This window comes from Schistocerca americana, chromosome 4, assembly GCF_021461395.2.
Source record: "Schistocerca americana isolate TAMUIC-IGC-003095 chromosome 4, iqSchAmer2.1, whole genome shotgun sequence".
NCBI classification, from domain to species: Eukaryota; Metazoa; Arthropoda; class Insecta; order Orthoptera; family Acrididae; genus Schistocerca; species Schistocerca americana.
The window spans coordinates 5,295,637-5,318,946 of record NC_060122.1 but is presented as its reverse complement, the minus strand read 5'-3'; positions in this window follow the sequence as shown (position 1 = coordinate 5,318,946).

The following is a 23,310-nucleotide window of genomic DNA, read 5'->3' as shown; positions in this document are numbered from 1 at the left end:
TCGGATTCGAAAATCTAGACTCACAGGAGAACGACCATAAGGTGCCCGAGGCAGCAATAGACCCTTGGAGACAAGTCGGCTTTAGGCCGATGTAGTGAATCTCGACGCAATTTGGGTGTTCCATCGTCATTAGGAGGCCCTGAATCTTACAATTAACTATCAGTTTCGCGTCGGATTCGAAAATCTAGACTCACAGAAGACGGACCATATGGAGCCCGAGGCAGCAATATCCCCTTGTAGACAAGTCGGCTGGAGGAAGCTGTATTGACTCTCGACGCAATTTGAGTGTTCCATCGTCATTAAGAGGCCCTGAGCATTACATTTAACTATCAGTTTTGCGTCGGATTCTAAAATGTTGACTCACAGGGGAACGACCATACGGCGCCCGAGGCAGCAATAGACCCTTGGAGACAAATCGGCTGAATGCCGATGAATTGAATGTCGAGGCAATTTGAGTGTTCCATCGTCATTAGGAAGCCCTGAACGTTACAATTAACAAGCAGTTTCGCGTCGGATTCTAAAATCTAGACTCCCATGAGAGCGAACATAAGAGGCCGGAGGCAGTAATATCCCCATGGAGACAAGTCGGCTGGAGGCCGATGTATTGAATCTCGACGCAATTTGAGTGTCCCATCGTCATTAGGAGGCCCTAAACGTTACAGTTAACTATCATTTTATCGTCGGATTCGAAAATCTACTAACAGGAGAAGGATCATATGGTGCACGAGGCAGCAACAGACTCTTGGAGACAAGTCGGCTGGAGGCCGATGTATTGAATCTCGACGCAATTAGAGTGTTCCATCGTCATTACAAGGCCCTGAACGTTACAATTAACTATCATTTTTGCGTCGGATTCGAAAATCTAGACTCACAGGAGAACGACCATATGGTGCCCGAGGCAGCAGTAGACCCTTGGAGACAAGTCTTCTGGAGGACGATATATTGAATCTCGACACAATTTGAGTGTCCCATCGTCATTAGGAGGCCCTAAACGTTACAATTAACTATCATTTTTGCGTCGGATTCGATAATCTAAACTCACAGGAGAAGGATCACATTGTGCCCGAGGCAGCATTGGACCCTTGGAGACAAGTCGGCTGGAGGACGATGTATTGGATCGCGACGCAATTTGAGTGTCCCAACGTCATTAGGAGGCACTAAACGTTGTAATTAACTATCATTTTTGCGTCGGATTCGATAATCTAAACTCACAGGAGAACGACCATAAGGTGCCGGAGGCAGCAACAGACCCTTGGAGACAAGTCGGCTGGAGGCCGATGTATTGAATCTCGACGCAATTTGAGTGTTCCATCGTCATTAGGAGGCCCTGAACCTTACAATTAACTATCAGTTTCGCGTCGGATTCGAAAATCTAGAATCACAGGACAACGACCATAAGGTGCCCGAGGCAGCAACAGACCCTTGGAGACAAGTCGGCTGGTGGCCGATGTATTGAATCTCGACATAATTTGAGTGTTCCATCGGCATTAGGAGGCCCTGAACGTTACAATTAACTAGCAGTTTTGCGTCGGATTCGAAAACGTAGAATCACCGGAGAAGGACAATGTGGTGCCCGAGGCAGCGATATCCCCTTGGAGACAAGTCGGCTGGAGGACGATGCATTGAATCTCGACGCAATTTGAGTGTTCCTTCGTCATTAGGAGGCCCTAAACATTACAATTATCTACCATTTTTGCGTCGGATTCGATAATCTAAACTCACAGGAGAACGACCATAAGGTGCCCGAGGCAGCAACAGACCCTTGGAGACAAGTCGGCTTTAGGCCGATGTATTGAATCTCGACGCAATTTGAGTGTTCCATCGTCATTACAAGGCCCTGAACGTTACAATTAACTATCATTTTTGCGTAGGATTAAAAAATCTAGACTCACAGGAGAACGACCATAAGGTGCCCGAGGCAGCAATAGACCCTTGGAGACAAGTCGGCTGGAGGTAGATGTATTGAATCTCGACGCAATTTGAGTGTTCCATCGGCATTAGGAGGCCCTGAACGTTACAATTAACTATCATTATTGCGTCGGATTCGAAAATCTAGACTTACAAGAGAACGACCATAAGGTGCCCGAGGCAGCAACAGACCCTTGGAGACAAGTCGGCTGGAGGCCGATGTATTGAATCTCGACGCAATTTGAGTGTTCCATCGTCATTAACAGGCGCTGAGCATTACATTTAACTATCAGTTTTGCGTCGGATTCTAAAATGTTGACTCACAGGGGAACAACCATACGGTGCCTGAGGCAGCAATAGACCCTTGGAGACAAATCGGCTGAATGCCGATGTATTGAATCTCGAGGCAATTTGAGTGTTCCATCGTCATTAGGAAGCCCTGAACGTTACAATTAGCAATCAGTTTCGCGTCGGATTCGAAAATGTAGACTCCCATGAGAGCGAACATAAGAGGCCGGAGGCAGTAATATCCCCATGGAGACAAGTCGGCTGGAGGACGATGTATTGAATCTCGACGCAATTTGAGTGTCCCATCGTCATTAGGAGGCCCTAAACGTTACAGTTAACTATCATTTTAGCGTCGTATTCGAAAATCTACTCACAGGAGAATGATCATATGGTGCACGAGGCAGCAACAGACCCTTGGAGACATGTCGGCTGGAGGCCGATGTATTGAATCTCGACGCAATTAGAGTGTTCCATCGTCATTACAAGGCCCTGAACGTTACAATTAACTATCACTTTTGCGTCGGATTCGAAAATCTAGACTCAATGGAGAACGACCATAAGGTGCCCGAGGCAGCAGTAGACCCTTGGAGACAAGTCGGCTGCAGGCCGATGTATTGAATCTCGACGCAATTTGAGTGTTTCATCGGCATTAAGAGGCCCTGAACGTTACAGTTAACTATCATTTTAGCGTCGGATTCGAAAATCTACTAACAGGAGAAAGATCATATGGTGCACGAGACTGCAATATCCCTTTGGATACAAGTCGACTGGAGGTCGATGTATTGACTCTCGACGCAATTTGAGTGTTCCATCGTCTTTAGGAGTCCCTGAACGTTACAATTAACTATCATTTATGCGTCGGATTCGAAAATCTACTCACAGGAGAAGTTCATACGGTGCTCGAGGCAGCAATAGACCTTTGGAGACAAGTCGGCTGGAAACCGATGTATTGATTCTTGACGCAATTTGAGTGTTCCATCGTCATTAGAAGGCCCTGAACGTTACAATTAACAACCATTTTAGCGTCGGATTCGAAAATCTACTCACAGGAGAAGTTCGTACGGTGCTCGAGACAGCAATATCCCCTTGGAGACAAGTCCGCTGGAGGCCGATGTATTGACTCTCGACGCAATTTGAGTGTTCCATCGTCATTAGGAGTCCCTGAACGTTACAATTAACTATCATTTATGCGTAGGATTCGAAAACCTAGACTCACAGGAGAACGACCATTTGGTGCCCGAGGCAGCAATAGACCCCTGGAGAAAAGACGGCTGGAGGACAATGTATTGAATCTCGTCGCAATTTGAGTGTTCCATCGTCATTAGGAGGCCCTGAACGTTACAATTAACTATCATCTTATCGTAGGATTCGAAAATCTACTAACAGGAGAAGGATCATATGGTGCACGAGACTGCATTATCCCCTTGGATACAAGTCGACTGGAGGTCGATGTGTTGAATCTCGACGCAATTTGAGTGTTCCATCGTCATTAGGAAGCCCTGAACGTTACAATTAACTATGAGTTTTGCGTCGGATTCGAAAACGTAGAATCACCGGAGAAGGATCATGTGGTGCCCGAGGCAGCGATATCCCCTTGGAGACAAGTCGGCTGGAGGCCGATGTATTGAATCTCGACGCAATTTGAGTGTTCCATCGTCTTTATTAGGCCCTAAACGTTACAATTAACTATCATTTTTCCGTCGGATTCGATAATCTAAACTCACAGGAGAACGACCATAAGGTGCCCGAGGCAGCAATAGACCCTTGGAGACAAGTCGGCTGGAGGCCGATGTATTGAATCTCGACGCAATTTGAGTGTTCCATCAGCATTAGGAGGCACTGACCGTTACAGTTAACTATCAGTATCGCGTCGGATTCGAAAATCTAGACTCACTGGAGAACGACCATAAGGTGCCCGTGGCAGCAATAGACCCTTGGAGACAAGTCGGCTGGAGGCCGATGTATTGAATCTCGACTCAATTTGAGTGTTCCATCGTCACTAGGAGGCCCTGAACGTTACAATTAACTATCATTTACGCGTCGGATTCGAAAATCTACTAACAGGAGATGGAACATATGGTGCACGAGACTGCAATATCCCCTTGGATACAAGTCGACTGGAGGTCGATGTATTGACTCTCGACGCAATTTGAGTGTTCCATCGTCTTTAGGAGTCCCTGAACGTTACAATTAACTATCATTTATGCGTCGGATTCGAAAATCTTCTCACAGGAGAAGTTCATACGGTGCTCGAGACAGCAATATCCCCTTGGAGACAAGTCCGCTGGAGGCCGATGTATTGAATTTCGACGCAATTTGAGTGTTCAATCGTCATTAGGGGGGTCTGAACGTTACAATTAACTATCAGTTTCGCGTCGGATTCGAAAATCTAGACTCATATGAGAGCGAACATAAGAGGCCGGAGGCAGTAATATCCCCATGGAGACAAGTCGGCTGGAGGACGATGTATTGAATCTCGACGCAATTTGAGTGTCCCATCGTCATTAGGAGGCCCTAAACGTTACAATTAACTATCATTTTTGCGTCGGATTCGATAATCTAAACTCACAGGAGAACGACCATAAGGTGCCCGAGGCAGCAAAAGACCCTTGGAGACAAGTCGGCTGGAGGCCGATGTATTGAATCTCGACGCAATTTGAGTGTTCCATGGTCATTAGGAGGCCCTAAACGTTACAATTAACTAACATTTTTGCGTCGGATTCGATAATCTAAACTCACAGGAGAACGACCATAAGGTGCCCGAGGCAGCAATAGACCCTTGGAGACAAATTGGCTGAATGCCGATGTATTGAATCTCGAGGCAATTTGAGTGTTCCATCGTCATTAGTAAGCCCTGAACGTTACAATTAACAATCAGTTTCGCGTCTGATTCGAAAATCTAGACTCACATGAGAGCGAACATAAGAGGCCGGAGGCAGTAATATCCCCATGGAGACAAGTCGGCTGGAGGACGATGTATTGAATCTCGACGCAATTTGAGTGTCCCATCGTCATTAGGTCGCCCTGAACGTTATAATGAACTATCAGTTTTGCGTCGGATTCGAAAATCTAGACTTACAAGAGAACGACCATAAGGTGCCCGAGGCAGCATTAGACCCTTGGAGACAAGTCGGCTGGAGGACGATGTATTGGATCGCGACGCAATTTGAGTGTTCCATCGTCATTAGGAGGCCCTGAATGTTACAATTAACTATCAGTTTTTCGTCGGATTCGAAAATCTAGTCTCACAGCAGACTGACCATTTGGTGCTCGAGGCAGCAATATCCCCTTGGAGACAAAGCGGCTGGAGGACGATGTATTGAATCTCGACGCAATTTGAGTCTTCTATCGTCATTAGGAGGCGCTGAACGTTACAATTCACTATCATTTTTGCGTCGGAATCGAAAATCTAGACTCACAGGAGAAGGAGCACATTGTGCCCGAGACAGCAATATCCCCTTGGAGACAAGTCGGCTGGAGGCCGATGTATTGAATCTCGACGCAATTTGAGTGTTCCATCGTCATTAGGAGGCCCTGAACGTTACAATTAACTATCAGTTTCGCGTCGGATTCGAAAATCTGGGATCACAGGAGACGGACCACATGGAGCCCGAGGCAGCGATATCCCCTTGGAGACAAGTCGGCTGGAGGTCGATGTATTGAATCTCGACGCAATTTGAGTGTTCCATCGCCAATAGGAGGCCCTGTACGTTACAATTAACAATGAGTTTTGTGTCGGATTCGAAAACGTAGAATCACCGGAGACGGACCATGTGGTGCCTGAGGCAGCGATATCCCCTTGGAGACAAGTCGGCTGGAGGCCGATGTGTTGAATCTCGACGCAATTTGAGTGTTCCATCGTCATTAGGAGGCCCTGAACGTTACAATTAACGATCAGTTTCGCGTAGGATTCGAAAATCCAGGCTCACAGCAGACGGACCATTTGGTGCCCGAGGCAGCAATATCCCCTAGGAGACAAGTCGGCTGGAGGCCGATGTATTGAATCTCGACGCAATTTGAGTGTTCCATCGTCATTACAAGGCCCTGAACGTTACAATTAACTATCATTTTTGCGTCGGATTCGAAAATCTAGACTCACAGGAGAACGACCATAAGGTGCCCGAGGCAGCAATAGACCCTTGGAGACAAGTCGGCTGGAGGCCGATGTATTGAATCTCGACGCAATTTGAGTGTTCCATCGTCATTAGGAGGCCCTGAATCTTACAATTACCTATCAGTTTCGCGTCGGATTCGAAAATCTAGACTGACAGAAGACGGACCGAATGGAGCCCGAGGCAGCAATATCCCCTTGTAGACAAGTCGGCTGGAGGAAGATGTATTGACTCTCGACGCAATTTGAGTGTTCCATCGTCATTAAGAGGCCCTGAGCATTACATTTAACTATCAGTTTTGCGTCGGATTCTAAAATGTTGACTCACAGGGGAACGACCATACGGTGCCCGAGGCAGCAATAGAGCCTTGGAGACAAATCGGCTGAATGCCGATGTATTGAATCTCGAGGCAATTTGAGTGTTCCATCGTCATTAGGAAGCCCTGAACGTTACAATTAACAATCAGTTTCGCGTCGGATTCGAAAATCTAGACTCCCATGAGAGCGAACATAAGAGGCCGGAGGCAGTAATATCCCCATGGTGACAAGTCGGCTGGAGGACGATGTATTGAATCTCGACGCAATTTGAGTGTCCCATCGTCATTAGGAGGCCCTAAACGTTACAGTTAACTATCATTTTAGCGTCGGATTCGAAAATCTAGTAACAGGAGAAGGATCATATGGTGCACGAGGCAGCAACAGACCCTTGGAGACAAGTCGGCTGGAGGCCGATGTATTGAATCTCGACGCAATTTGAGTGTTCCATCGTCATTACAAGGCCCTGAACGTTACAATTAACTATCATTTTTGCGTCGGATTCGAAAATCTAGACTAACAGGAGAACGACCATAAGGTGCCCGAGGCAGCAATAGACCCTTGGAGACAAGTCGGCTGCACGCCGATGTATTGAATCTCGACGCAATTTGAGTGTTCCATCGTCATTAGAAGGCCCTGAACGTTACAATTAACAACCATTTTAGCGTCGGATTCGAAAATCTACTCACAGGAGAAGTTCGTACGGTGCTCGAGACAGCAATATCCCCTTGGAGACAAGTCCGCTGGAGGCCGATGTATTGACTCTCGACGCAATTTGAGTGTTCCATCGTCATTAGGAGTCCCTGAACGTTACAATTAACTATCATTTATGCGTAGGATTCGAAAACCTAGACTCACAGGAGAACGACCATTTGGTGCCCGAGCCAGCAATAGACCCCTGGAGAAAGGACGGCTGGAGGACAATGTATATAATCTCGTCGCAATTTGAGTGTTCCATCGTCATTAGGAGGCCCTGAACGTTACAATTAACTATCATCTTATTGTCGGATTCGAAAATCTACTAACAGGAGAAGGATCATATGGTGCACGAGACTGCATTATCCCCTTGGATACAAGTCGACTGGAGGTCGATGTATTGAATCTCGACGCAATTTGAGTGTTCCATTGTCATTAGGAAGCCCTGAACGTTACAATTAACTATGAGTTTTGCGTCGGATTCGAAAACGTAGAATCACCGGAGAAGGACCATGTGGTGCCCGAGGCAGCGATATCCCCTTGGAGACAAGGCGGCTGGAGGACGATGTATTGAATCTCGACGCAATTTGAGTGTTCCATCGTCATTACAAGGCCCTGAACGTTTTAATTAACAATGAGTTTTGCGTCGGATTCGAAAATATAGAATCTCAGGAGAACGACCATAAGGTGCCCGCAGCAGCAATAGACCCTTGGAGACAAGTCGGCTGGAGGCCGATGTATTGAATCTCGACGCAATTTGAGTGTTCCATCGTCATTATTAGGCCCTAAACGTTACAATTAACTATCATCTTTCCGTCGGATTCGATAATCTAAACTCACAGGAGAACGACCATAAGGTGCCCGAGGCAGCAATAGACCCTTGGAGACAAATCGGCTGGAGGCCGATGTATTGAATCTCGACGCAATTTGAGTGTTCCATCAGCATTAGGAGGCCCTGACCGTTACAGTTAACTATCAGTATCGCGTCGGATTCGAAAATCTAGACTCACTGGAGAACGACCATAAGGTGCCCGTGGCAGCAATAGACACTTGGAGACAAGTCGGCTGGAGGCCGATGTATTGAATCTCGACTCAATTTGAGTGTTCCATCGTCACTAGGAGGCCCTGAACGTTACAATTAACTATCATTTATGCGTCGGATTCGAAAATCTACTAACAGGAGAAGGAACATATGGTGCACGAGACTGCAATATCCACTTGGATACAAGTCGACTGGAGGTCGATGTATTGACGCTCGACGCAATTTCAGTGTTCCATCGTCTTTAGGAGTCCCTGAACGTTACAATTAACTATCATTTATGCGTCGGATTCGAAAATCTACTCACAGGAGAAGTTCATACGGTGCTCGAGACAGCAATATCCCCTTGGAGACAAGTCCGCTGGAGGCCGATGTATTGAATTTCGACGCAATTTGAGTGTTCAATCGTCATTAGGGGGCCCTGAACGTTACAATTAACTATCAGTTTCGCGTCGGATTCGAAAATCTAGACTCATATGAGAGCGAACATAAGAGGCCGGAGGCAGTAATATCCCCATGGAGACATGTCGGCTGGAGGACGATGTATTGAATCTCGACTCAATTTGAGTGTCCCATCGTCATTAGGAGGCCCTAAACGTTACAATTAACTATCATTTTTGCGTCGGATTCGATAATCTAAACTCACAGGAGAACGACCATAAGGTGCCCGAGGCAGCATCAGACCCTTGGAGACAAGTCGGCTGGAGGCCGATGTATTGAATCTCGACGCAATTTGAGTGTTCCATCATCATTAGGAGGCCCTAAACGTTACAATTAACTACCATTTTTGCGTCGGATTCGATAATCTAAACTCACAGGAGAACGACCATAAGGTGCCCGAGGCAGCAATAGACCCTTGGAGACAAATTGGCTGAATGCCGATGTATTGAATCTCGAGGCAATTTGAGTGTTCCATCGTCATTAGGTCGCCCTGAACGTTATAATGAACTATCAGTTTTGCGTCGGATTCGAAAATCTAGACTTACAAGAGAACGACCATAAGGTGCCCGAGGCAGCATTAGACCCTTGGAGACAAGTCGTCTGGATGACGATGTATTGGATCGCGACGCAATTTGAGTCTTCTATCGTCATTAGGAGGCGCTGAACGTTACAATTCACTATCATTTTTGCGTCGGAATCGAAAATCTAGACTCACAGGAGAAGGAGCACATTGTGCCCGAGACAGCAATATCCCTTGGAGACAAGTCGGCTGGAGGCCGATGTATTGAATCTCGACGCAATTTGAGTGTTCCATCGTCATTAGGAGGCCCTGAACGTTACAATTAACTATCAGTTTCGCGTCGGATTCGAAAATCTGGACTCACAGGAGACGGACCACATGGAGCCCGAGGCAGCGATATCCCCTTGGAGACAAGTCGGCTGGAGGTCGATGTATTGAATCTCGACGCAATTTGAGTGTTCCATCGCCAATAGGAGGCCCTGTACGTTACAATTAACAATGAGTTTTGTGTCGGATTCGAAAACGTAGAATCACCGGAGACGGACCATGTGGTGCCTGAGGCAGCGATATCCCCTTGGAGACAAGTCGGCTGGAGGCCGATGTATTGAATCTCGACGCAATTTGAGTGTTCCATCGTCATTAGGAGGCCCTGAACGTTACAATTAACGATCAGTTTCGCGTCGGATTCGAAAATCCAGGCTCACAGCAGACGGACCATTTGGTGCCCGAGGCAGCAATATCCCCTAGGAGACAAGTCGGCTGGAGGCCGATGTATTGAATCTCGACGCAATTTGAGTGTTCCATCGTCATTACAAGGCCCTGAACGTTACAATTAACTATCATTTTTGCGTCGGATTCGAAAATCTAGACTCACAGGAGAACGACCATAAGGTGCCCGAGGCAGCAATAGACCCTTGGAGACAAGTCGGCTGGAGGCCGATGTATTGAATCTCGACGCAATTTGAGTGTTCCATCGTCATTAGGAGGCCCTGAATCTTACAATTACCTATCAGTTTCGCGTCGGATTCGAAAATCTAGACTGACAGAAGACGGACCACATGGAGCCCGAGGCAGCAATATCCCCTTGTAGACAAGTCGGCTGGAGGAAGATGTATTGACTCTCGACGCAATTTGAGTGTTCCATCGTCATTAAGAGGCCCTGAGCATTACATTTAACTATCAGTTTTGCGTCGGATTCTAAAATGTTGACTCACAGGTGAACGACCATACGGTGCCCGAGGCAGCAATAGACACTTGGAGACAAATCGGCTGAATGCCGATGTATTGAATCTCGAGGCAATTTGAGTGTTCCATCGTCATTAGGAAGCCCTGAACGTTACAATTGACAATCAGTTTCGCGTCGGATTAAAAAATCTAGACTCCCATGAGAGCGAACATAAGAGGCCGGAGGCAGTAATATCCCCATGGAGACAAGTCGGCTGGAGGACGATGTATTGAATCTCGACGCAATTTGAGTGTCCCATCGTCATTAGGAGGCCCTAAACGTTACAGTTAACTATCATTTTAGCGTCGGATTCGAAAATCTAGTAACAGGAGAAGGATCATATGGTGCACGAGGCAGCAACAGACCCTTGGAGACAAGTCGGCTGGAAGCCGATGTATTGAATCTCGACGCAATTTGAGTGTTCCATCGTCATTACAAGGCCCTGAACGTTACAATTAACTATCATTTTTGCGTCGGATTCGAAAATCTAGACTCACAGGAGAACGACCATAAGGTGCCCGAGGCAGCAATAGACCCTTGGAGACAAGTCGGCTGCACGCCGATGTATTGAATCTCGACGCAATTTGAGTGTTCCATCGGCATTAGGAGGCCCTGAACGTTACAGTTAACTATCATTTTAGCGTCGGATTGGAAAATCTACTAACAGGAGAAAGATCATATGGTGCACGAGACTGCAATATCCCCTTGGATACAAGTCGACTGGAGGTCGATGTATTGACTCTCGACGCAATTTGAGTGTTCCATCGTCTTTAGGAGTCCCTGAACGTTACAATTAACTATCATTTATGCGTGGGATTCGAAAATGTACTCACAGGAGAAGTTCATACGGTGCTCGAGGCAGCAATAGACCTTTGGAGACAAGTCGGCTGGAAACCGATGTATTGATTCTTGACGCAATTTGAGTGTTCCATCGTCATTAGAAGGATCTGAACGTTACAATTAACAATCATTTTAGCGTCGGATTCGAAAATCTACTCACAGGAGAAGTTCATACGGTGCTCGAGACAGCAATATCCCCTTGGATACAAGTCGACTGGAGGTCGATGTATTGAATCTCGACGCAATTTGAGTGTTCCATCGTCATTAGGAAGCCCTGAACGTTACAATTAACTATGAGTTTTGCTTCGGATACGAAAACGTAGAATCACCGGAGAAGGACCAGGTGGTGCCCGAGGCAGCGATATCCCCTTGGAGACAAGTCGGCTGGAGGCCGATGTATTGAATCTCGACGCAATTTGAGTGTTCCATCGTCATTACAAGGCCCTGAACGTTTTAATTAACAATGAGTTTTGCGTCGGATTCGAAAATATAGACTCTCAGGAGAGCGACCATAAGGTGCCCGCGGCAGCAATAGACCCTTGGAGACAAGTCGGCTGGAGGCCGATGTATTGAATCTCGACGCAATTTGAGTGTTCCATCGTCATTACGAGGCCCTAAACGTTACAATTAACTATCATTTTTCCGTCGGATTCGATAATCTAAACTCACAGGAGAACGACCATAAGGTGCCCGAGGCAGCAATAGACCCTTGGAGACAAGTCGGCTGGAGGCCGATGTATTGAATCTCGACGAAATTTGAGTGTTCCATCGTCATTAGGAGGCCCTGAACGTTACAATTAACGATCAGTTTCGCGTCGGATTCGAAAATCCAGGCTCACAGCAGACGGACCATTTGGTGCCCGAGGCAGCAATATCCCCTTGGAGACAAGTCGGGTGGAGGCCGATGTATTGAATCTCGACGCAATTTGAGTGTTCCATCGTCATTACAAGGCCCTGAACGTTACAATTAACTATCATTTTTGCGTCGGATTCGAAAATCTAGACTCACAGGAGAACGACCATAAGGTACCCGAGGCAGCAATAGATCCTTGGAGACAAGTCGGCTGGAGGCCGATGTATTGAATCTCGACGCAATTTGAGTGTTCCATCGTCATTAGGAGGCCCTAAACGTTACAATTAACTATCATTTTTGCGTCGGATTCGAAAATCTAGACTCACAGGAGAACGACCATAGGGTGCCCGAGACAGCAATATCCCCTTCGAGACAAGTCGGCTGGAGGCCGATGTATTGAATCTCGACGCAATTTGAGTGTTCCGACGACATTAGGAGGCCCTGAACGTTACAATTAACGATCAGTTTCGCGTCGGATTCGAAAATCCAGGCTCACAGCAGACGGACCATTTGGTGCCCGAGGCAGCAATATCCCCTTGGAGACAAGTCGGCTGGAGGCCGATGTATTGAATCTCGACGCAATTTGAGTGTTCCATCGTCATTAGGAGGTCCTGAATCTTACAATTAACTATCAGTTTCGCGTCGGATTCGAAAATCTAGACTCACAGAAGACGGACCACATGGAGCCCGAGGCAGCAATATCCCCTTGTAGACAAGTCGGCTGGAGGAAGATGTATTGACTCTCGACGCACTTTGAGTGTTCCATCGTCATTTAGAGGCCCTGAACATTACATTTAACTCTCAGTTTTGCGTCCGATTCTAAAATGTTGACTCACAGGGAACGACCATACAGTGCCCGAGGCAGCAATAGACCCTTGGAGACAAATCGGCTGAATGCCGATGTATTGAATCTCGAGGCAATTTGAGTGTTCCATCGTCATTAGGAAGCCCTGAACGTTACAATTAACAATCAGTTTCGCGTCGGATTCGAAAATCTAGGCTCCCATGAGAGCGAACATAAGAGGCCGGAGGGAGTAATATCCCCATGGAGACAAGTCGGCTGGAGGACGATGTATTGAATCTCGACGCAATTTGAGTGTCCCATCGTCATTAGGAGGCCCTAAACGTTACAGTTAACTATCATTTTAGCGTCGGATTCGAAAATCTACTAACAGGAGAAGGATCATATGGTGCACGAGGCAGCAACAGACCCTTGGAGACAAGTCGGCTGGAGGCCGATGTATTGAATTTCGACGCAATTAGAGTGTTCCATCGTCATTACGAGGCCCTGAACGTTACAATTAACTATCATTTTTGCGTCGGATTCGAAAATCTAGACTCGCAGGAGAACGAACATAAGGTGCCCGAGGCAGCAATAGACCCTTGGAGACAAGTCGGCTGCAGGCCGATGTATTGAATCTCGACGCAATTTGAGTGTTCCATCGGCATTAGGAGGCCCTGAACGTTACAGTTAACTATCATTTTAGCGTCGGATTCGAAAATCTACTAACAGGAGAAAGATCATATGGTGCACGAGACTGCAATATCCCCTTGGATACAAGTCGACTGGAGGTCGATGTATTGACTCTCGACTCAATTTGAGTGTTCCATCGTCTTTAGGAGTCCCTGAACGTTACAATTAACTATCATTTATGCGTCGGATTCGAAAATGTACTCACAGGAGAAGTTCATACGGTGCTCGAGGCAGCAATAGACCTTTGGAGACTAGTCGGCTGGAAACCGATGTATTGATTCTTGACGCAATTTGAGTGTTCCATCGTCATTAGAAGGCCCTGAACATTACAATTAACAATCATTTTAGCGTCGGATTCGAAAATCTACTCACAGGAGAAGTTCATACGGTGCTCGAGACAGCAATATCCCCTTGGAGACAAGTCCGCTTAAGGCCGATGTATTGACTCTCGACGCAATTTGAGTGTTCCATCGTCATTAGGAGTCATTGAACGTTACAATTAACTATCATTTATGCGTCGGATTCGAAAACCTAGACTCACAGGAGAACGATCATTTGGTGCCCGAGGCAGCAATAGACCCCTGGAGACAAGTCGGCTGGAGGACGATGTATTGAATCTCGTCGCAATTTGAGTGTTCCATCGGCATTAGGAGGCCCTGAACGTTACATTTAACTATCATTTTATCGTCGGATTCGAAAATCTACTAACAGGAGAAGGATCATATGGTGCACGAGACTGCATTATCCCCTTGGATACAAGTCGACTGGAGGTCGATGTATTGAATCTCGACGCAATTTGAGTGTTCCATCGTCATTAGGAAGCCCTGAACGTTACAATTAACTATGAGTTTTGCTTCGGATTCGAAAACGTAGAATCACCGGAGAAGGACCATGTGGTGCCCGAGGCAGCGATATTTCCTTGGAGACAAGTCGGCTGGAGGCCGATGTATTGAATCTCGACGCAATGTGAGTGTTACATCGTCATTACAAGGCCCTGAACGTTTTAATTAACAATGAGTTTTGCGTCGGATTCGAAAATATAGACTCTCAGGAGAACGACCATATGGTGCCCGCGGCAGCAATAGACCCTTGGAGACAAGTCGGCTGGAGGCCGATGTTTTGAATCTCGACGCAATTTGAGTGTTCCATCGTCATTAGGAGGCCCTAAACGTTACAATTAACTATCATTTGCCGTCGGATTCGATAATCTAAACTCACAGGAGAACGACCATAAGGTGCCCGAGGCAGCAACAGACCCTTGGAGACAAGTCCGCTGGAGGCCGATGTATTGACTCTCGACGCAAAATGAGTGTTCCATCGTCATTAAGAGGCCCTGTGCATTACATTTAGCTATCAGTTTTGCGTCGGATTCTAAAATGTTGACTCACAGGGGAACGACCATACGGTGCCCGAGGCAGCAATAGACCCTTGGAGACAAATCGGCTGAATGCCGATGTATTGAACCTCGAGGCAATTTGAGTGTTCCATCGTCATTAGGAAGCCCTGAACGTTACAATTAACAATCAGTTTCGCGTCGGATTCGAAAATCTAGACTCACAGGAGACGGACCTCATGGAGCCCGAGGCAGGAATATCCCCTTGTAGACAAGTCGGCTGGAGGAAGATGTATTGACTCTCGACGCAATTTGAGTGTTCCATCGTCATTAAGAGGCCCTGAGCATTACATTTAACTATCAGTTTTGCGTCGGATTCTAAAATTTGACTCACAGGAGAACGACCATAAGGTGCCCGATGCAGCAACAGACCCTTATAGACAAGTCGGCTGGAGGCCGATGTATTGAATCTCGACGCAATTTGAGTGTTCCATCGCCAATAGGAGATCCTGAACGTTACAATTAACTATGAGTTTTGCGTCGGATTCGAAAATCTAGACTCACAGGATAACGACCATAAGGTGCCCGAGGCAGCAACAGACCCTTGGTGACAAGTCGGCTGGAGGCCGATGTATTGAATCACGACGCAATTACAGTGTTCCATCGTCATTAGGAGGCCCTGAACGTTACAATTAACTATCATTTTTGCGTCGGATTCGATAATCTAAACTCACAGGAGAAGGACCATAAGGTGCCCGAGGCAGCAACAGACCCTTGGAGACAAGTCGGCTGGAGGCCGATGTATTGAATCTCGACGCAATTTGAGTGTTCCATCGTCACTAGGAGGCCCTGAACGTTACAATTAACTATCATTTTAGTCGGATTCGAAAATCTACTAACAGGAGAAGGATCATATGGTGCACGAGACTGCAATATCCCCTTGGATACAAGTCGACTGGAGGTCGATGTATTGACTCTCGACGCAATTTGAGTGTTCCATCGTCTTTAGGAGTCCCTGAACGTTACAATTAACTATCATTAATGCGTCGGATTCGAAAATCTACTCACAGGAGAAGTTCATACGGTGCTCGAGACAGCAATATCCCCTTGGAGACAAGTCCGCTGGAGGCCGATGTATTGAATCTCGACGCAATTTGAGTGTTCAATCGTCGTTTGGAGGCCCTGACCGTTACAATTAACTATCAGTTTCGCGTCGGATTCGAAAATCTAGACTCACATGAGAGCGAACATAAGAGGCCGGAGGCAGTAATATCCCCATGGAGACAAATCGGCTGGAGAACGATGTATTGAATCTCGACGCATTTTGAGTGTCCTATCGTCATTAGGAAGCACTAAACGTTACAATTAACTATCATTCTTGCGTCGGATTCGATAATCTAAACTCACAGGAGAACGGCCCTAAGGTGCCCGAGGCAGCAACAGACCCTTGGAGACAAGTCGGCTGGAGGCCGATGTATTGAATCTCGACGCAATGTGAGTGTTCCATCGTCATTAGAAGGCCCTGGGCGTTGCAATTAACTATCATTTTTGCGTCGGATTCGAGAATCTAGACTCACAGGAGAACGACCATAAGGTGCCCGAGGCAGCAATAGACCATTGGAGACAAGTCGGGTGGAGGTCGATGTATTGAATCTCGACTCAATTTGTGTGCTCCATCGTCATTAGGAGGCCCTGCACGTTACAATTAACTATGAGTTTTGCGTCGGATTCGAAAACGTAGAATCACCGGAGAGGACCATGTGGTGCCCGAGGCAGCGATATCCCCTTGGAGACAAGTCGGCTGGAGGCCGATGTATTGAATCTCGACGCAATTTTAATGTTCCATCGTCATTACAAGGCCCTGAACGTTTCAATTAACTATGAGTTTTGCGTCGGATTCGAAAATCTAGACTCTCAGGAGAACGACCATAAGGTGCCCGAGGCAGCAATAGACCCTTGGAGACAAGTCGGCTGGAGGCCGATGTATTGAATCTCGACGCAATTTGAGTGTTCCATCGTCATTAGGAGGCCCTAAACGTTACAATTAACTGTCATTTTTGCGTCGGATTCGATAATCTAAACTCACAGGAGAACGACCATAAGGTGCCCGAGGCAGCAATAGACCCTTGGAGATAGTCGGGTGGAGGCCGATGTATTGAATCTCAACGCAATTTGAGTGTTCCATCGGCATTAGGAGGCCCTGAACGTTACAGTTAACTATCAGTATCGCGTCGGATTCGAAAATCTAGACTCACAGGAGAACGACCATAAGGTGCCCGTGGCAGCAATAGACCCTTGGAGACAAGTCGGCTGGAGGCCGATGTATTGAATCTCGACGCAATTTGAGTGTTCCATCGTCATTAGGAAGCCCTGAACGTTACAATTAACAATCAGTTTCGCGTCGGATTCGAAAATCTAGACTCACATGAGAGCGAACATAAGAGGCCGGAGGCAGTAATATCCCCATGGAGACAAGTCTGCTAGAGGACGATGTATTGAATCCCGACGCAATTGAGTGTCCCATCGTCATTAGGAGGCCCTAAACGTTACAATTAACTATCATTTTTGCGTCGGATTCGATAATCTAAACTCACAGGAGAACGACCATAAGGTGCCCGAGGCAGCAACAGACCCTTGGAGACAAGTCCACTGGAGGCCGATGTATTGACTCTCGACGCAAAATGAGTGTTCCATCGTCATTAAGAGGCCCTGAGCATTACATTTAACTATCAGTTTTGCGTCGGATTCTAAAATGTTGACTCACAGGGGAACGACCATAAGGTGCCCGAGGCAGCGATATCCCCTTGGAGACAAGTCGGCTGGAGGCCGATGTATTGAATCTCGACGCAATTTGAGTGTTCCATCGTCATTAGAAGGCCCTGAACGTTACAATTATATTCATTTTTTGCGTTGGATTCGAAAATCTAGACTCACAGGAGAACGACCATAAGGTGCCCGAGGCAGCAATAGACCCTTGGAGACAAGTCGGCTGGAGGACGATGTATTGAATCTCGACGCAATTTGAGAGTTCCATTGTCATTAGGAGGCCCTGAACGTTACAATTAACAATCAGTTTCGCGTCGGATTCGAAAATCTAGACTCACATGAGAGCGAACATAAGAGGCCGGAGGCAGTAATATCCCCATGGAGACAAGTCGGCTGGAGGCCGATGTATTGAATCTCGACGCAATTTGAGTGTCCCATCGTCATTAGGAGGACCTAAACGTTACAATTAACTATCATTTTTGCGTCGGATTCGATAATCTAAACTCACAGGAGAACGACCATAAGGTGCCCGAGGCAGCAACAGACCCTTGGAGACAAGTCGGCTGGAGGCCGATGTATTGAATCTCGACGCAATTTGAGTGTTCCATCGTCATTAGGAGGCCCTAAACGTACAATTAACTATCATTTTTGCGTCGGATTCGATAATCTAAACTCACAGTAGAACGACCATAAGGAGCCCGAGGCAGCAATAGACTCTTGGAGACAAGTCGGCTGGAAACCGATATATTGATTCTTGACGCAATTTGAGTGTCCCATCGTCATTAGGAGGCCCTAAACGTTACAATTAACTATCATTTTTGCGTCGGATTCGATAATCTAAACTCACATTAGAACGACCATAAGGTGCCCGAGGCAGCAACAGACCCTTGGAGACGTCGGCTGGAGGCGATGTATTGAATCTCGACGCTATTTGAGTGTTCCATCGTCATTAGGAGGCCCTAAACCTTACAATTAACTATCAGTTTTGCGTCAGATTCGAAAATCTACTCACAGGAGAAGTTCATACGGTGCTCGAGACAGCAATATACCCCTTGGAGACAAATCGACTGGAGGCCGATGTATTGAATATCGACGCAATTTGAGTGTTCCATCGTCATTAGGTCGCCCTGAACGTTATAATGAACTATCAGTTTGCATCGGATTCGAAAATCTAGACTTACAAGAGAACGACCATAAGGTGCCCGAGGCAGCATTAGACCCTTGGAGACAAGTCGGCTGGAGGACGATGAATTGGATCGCGACGCAATTTGAGTGTTCCAACGTCATTAGGAGGCCCTGAATGTTACAATTAACTATCAGTTTTCCGTCGGATTCGAAAATCTAGACTCACAGCAGACTGACCATTTGGTGCTCGAGGCAACAATATCCCCTTGGAGACAATCGGCTGGTGGACGATGTATGAATCTCGACGGAATTTGAGTCTTCTATCGTCATTAGGAGGCGCTGAACGTTACAATTCACTATCATTTTTGCGTCGGAATCGAAAATCTAGACTCACAGAAGAAGGAGCATATTGTGCCCGAAACAGCAATATCCCCTTGTAGACAAGTCGGCTGGAGGCCGATGTATTGAATCTCGACGCAATTTGAGTGTTCCATCGTCATTAGGAGGCCCTGAACGTTACAATTAACAATCAGTTTCGCGTCGGATTCGAAAATCTAGACTCACATGAGAGCGAACATAAGAGGCCGGTGGCAGTAATATCCCCATGGAGACAAGTCGGCTACAGGACGATCGTATTTGAATCTCGACGCAATTTGAGTGTCCCATCGTCATTAGGAGGCCCCTAACGTTACAATTAACTATCATTTTTGCGTCGGACTCGATAATCTAAACTCACAGGAGAACGACCAGAAGGTGCCTGAGGCAGCAACAGACCCTTGGAGACAAGTCGGCTGGAGGCCGATGTATTGAATCTCGACGAAATTTGAGTGTTCCATCGTCCATTAGGAGGCCCTAAACGTTACAATTAACTATCATTTTTGCGTCGGATTCGATAATCTAAACTCACAGGAGAACGACAATAAGGTGCCCGAGGCAGCAATAGACCCTTGGAGACAAGTCGGCTGGAAACCGATGTATTGATTCTTGACGCAATTTGAGTGATTCATCGTCATTAGGAGGCCATGAACGTTACAATTAACAATCATTTTAGCGTCGGATTCAAAAATCTACTCACAGGAGAAGTTCATACGGTTCTCGAGACAGCAATATACCCCTTGGAGATAATCGACTGGAGGCCGATGTACTGAATATCGACGCAATTTGAGTGTTCCATCGTCATTAGGTCGCCCTGACGTTATAATGTACTATCAGTTTTGCGTCGGATTCGAAAATCTAGACTTACAAGACAACGACCATAAGGTGCCCGGGGCAGCATTAGACCCTTCGAGACAAGTCGGCTGGAGGACGATGTATTGGATCGCGACGCAATTTGAGTGTTCCATCGTCATTAGGAGGCCCTGAATGTTACAATTAACTATCAGTTTTTCGTCGGATTCGAAAATCTAGACTCACAGCAGACGGACCATTTGGTGCCCGAGGCAGCAATATCCCCTTGGAGACAAATCGGCTGGAGGACGATGTATTGAATCTCGACGCAATTTGAGTCTTCTATCGTCATTAGCAGGCGCTGAAAGTTACAATTCACTATCATTTTTGCGTCGGATTCGAAAATCTAGACTCACAGGAGAAGGATCATATTGTGCCCGAGACAGCAATATCCCCTTGGAGACAAGTCGGCTGGAGGTCGATGTATTGAATCTCGACGCAATTTGAGTGTTCCATCGCCAATAGGAGGCCCTGAACGTTCAATTAACTATGAGTATTGCGTCGGATTCGAAAACGTAGAATCACCGGAGACGGACCTTGTGGTGCCCGAGGCAGCGATATCCCCTTGGAGACAAGTCGGCTGGAGGCCGATGTATTTAATCTCGACGCAATTTGAGTGTTCCATCGTCATTAGAAGGCCCTGAACGTTACAATTAACTATCATTTTTGCGTCGGATTCGAAAATCTAGACTCACAGGGGAACGACCATAGGTGCCCGAGGCAGCAACAGACCCTTGGAGACAGTCGGCTGGAGGACGATGTATTGAATCTCGACGCAATTTGAGAGTTCCATCGTCATTAGGAGACCCTGAACGTTACAATTAACAATCAGTTTCGCGTCGGATTCGAAAATCTAGACTCACATGAGAGAGAACATAAGAGGCCGGAGGCAGTAATATCCCCATAGAGACAAGTCGGCTGGAGGACGATGTATTGAATCTCGACGCAATTTGAGAATTCCATCGTCATTAGGAGGCCCTGAACGTTACAATTAACAATCAGTTTCGCGTCGGATTCGAAAATCTAGACTCACATGAGAGCGAACATAAGAGGCCGGAGGCAGTAATATCCCCATGGAGACAAGTCGGCTGGAGGACGAAGTATTGAATCTCGACGCAATTTGAGTGTCCCATCGTCATTAGGAGGCCCCTAAACGTTACAATTAACTATCATTTTTGCGTCGGATTCGATAATCTAAACTCACAGGAGAACGACCAGAAGGTGCCTGAGGCAGCAATAGACCCTTGGAGACAAGTCGGCTGGAAACCGATGTATTGATTCTTGACGCAATTTGAGTGTTTCATCGTCATTAGGAGGCCATGAACGTAACAATTAACAATCATTTTAGCGTCGGATTCGAAAATCTACTCACAGGAGAAGTTCATACGGTGCTCGAGACAGCAATATACCCCTTGGAGACAAATCGACTGGAGGCCGATGTACTGAATATCGACGCAATTTGAGTGTTCATGGTCATTAGGTCGCCCTGACGTTATAATGAACTATCAGTTTTGCGTCGGATTCGAAAATCTAGACTTACAAGACAACGACCATAAGGTGCCCGAGGCAGCATTAGACCCTTCGAGACAAGTCGGCTGGAGGACGATGAATTGGATCGCGACGCAATTTGAGTGTCCCATCGTCATTAGGAGGCCCTGAATGTTACAATTAACTATCAGTTTTTCGTCGGATTCGAAAATCTAGACTCACAGCAGACGGATCATTTGGTGCCCGAGGCAGCAATATCCCCTTGGAGACAAATCGGCTGGAGGGCGATGTATTGAATCTCGACGCAATTTGAGTCTTCTATCGTCATTAGGAGGCGCTGAAAGTTACAATTCACTATCATTTTTACGTCGGATTCGAAAATCTAGACTCACAGAGAAGGATCATATTGTGAACGAGACTGCAATATCCCCTTGGAGACAAGTCGGCTGGAGGCCGATGTATTGATTCTCGACGCAATTTGAGTGTTCCATCGCCAATAGGAGGGCCCTGAACGTTACAATTAACTATCATTTTTGCGTCGGATTCGAAAATCTAGACTCACAGGGGAACGACCATAGGGTGCCCGAGGCAGCAATCGACCCTTGGAGACAAGTCGGCTGGAGGACGATGTATTGAATCTCGACGCAATTTGGGTGTTCCATCGTCATTAGGAGGCCCTAAACGTTACAATTAACTATCATTTTTGCGTCGGATTCGATAATCTAAACTCACAGGAGAACGACCATAAGGTGCCCGAGGCAGCAACAGACCCTTGGAGAGAAGTCGGCTGGAGGCCGATGTATTGAATCTCGACGCAATTTGTGTGTTCCATCGTCATTACAAGGCCCTGAACGTTACATTAACTATCAGTTTTGCGTCGGATTCGAAAATCTAGACTCACAGGAGAAGGATCACATTGTGCCCGAAACAGCAATATCCCCTTGGAGACAAGTCGGCTGGAGGCCGATGTATTGAATCTCGACGCAATTTGAGTGTTCCATCGCCATTAGGAGGCCCTGAACGTTACAATTAACTATCAGTTTCGCGTCGGATTCGAACATCTAGACTCACAGGAGACGGACCACATGGAGCCCGAGGCAGCAATATCGCTTTGGAGGCAAGTCGGCTGGAGGTCGATGTATTGAATCTCGACTCAATTTGAGTGTTCCATCGTCATTAGGTGGCCCTGAACATTACAATTAACAATCAGTTTTTCGTCGGATTCGAAAATCTAGACTCACTGGAGACGGACCATAAGGTGCCCGATGCAGCAATATCACCTTGGAGACAAATCGGCTGGAGGACGATGTATTGAATCTCGACGCAATTTGAGGTTTCTATCGTCATTAGGTCGCCTTGAACGTTATAATGAACTATCAGGTTTTCGTCGGATTCGAAAATCTAGACTCACAGCAGACGGACCATTTGGTGCCCGAGGCAGCAATATCCCCTTGGAGACAAATCGGCTGGAGGACGATGTATTGAATCTCGACGCAATTTGAGTCTTCTATCGTCAGTAGGTCGCCCTGAACGTTATAATGAACTACCAGTTTTGCGTCGGATTCGAAAATCTAGACTTACAGGAGACGGACCACATGGAGCCCGAGGCAGCAATATCCCCTTGTAGGCAAGTCGGCTGGAGGAAGATGTATTGACTCTCG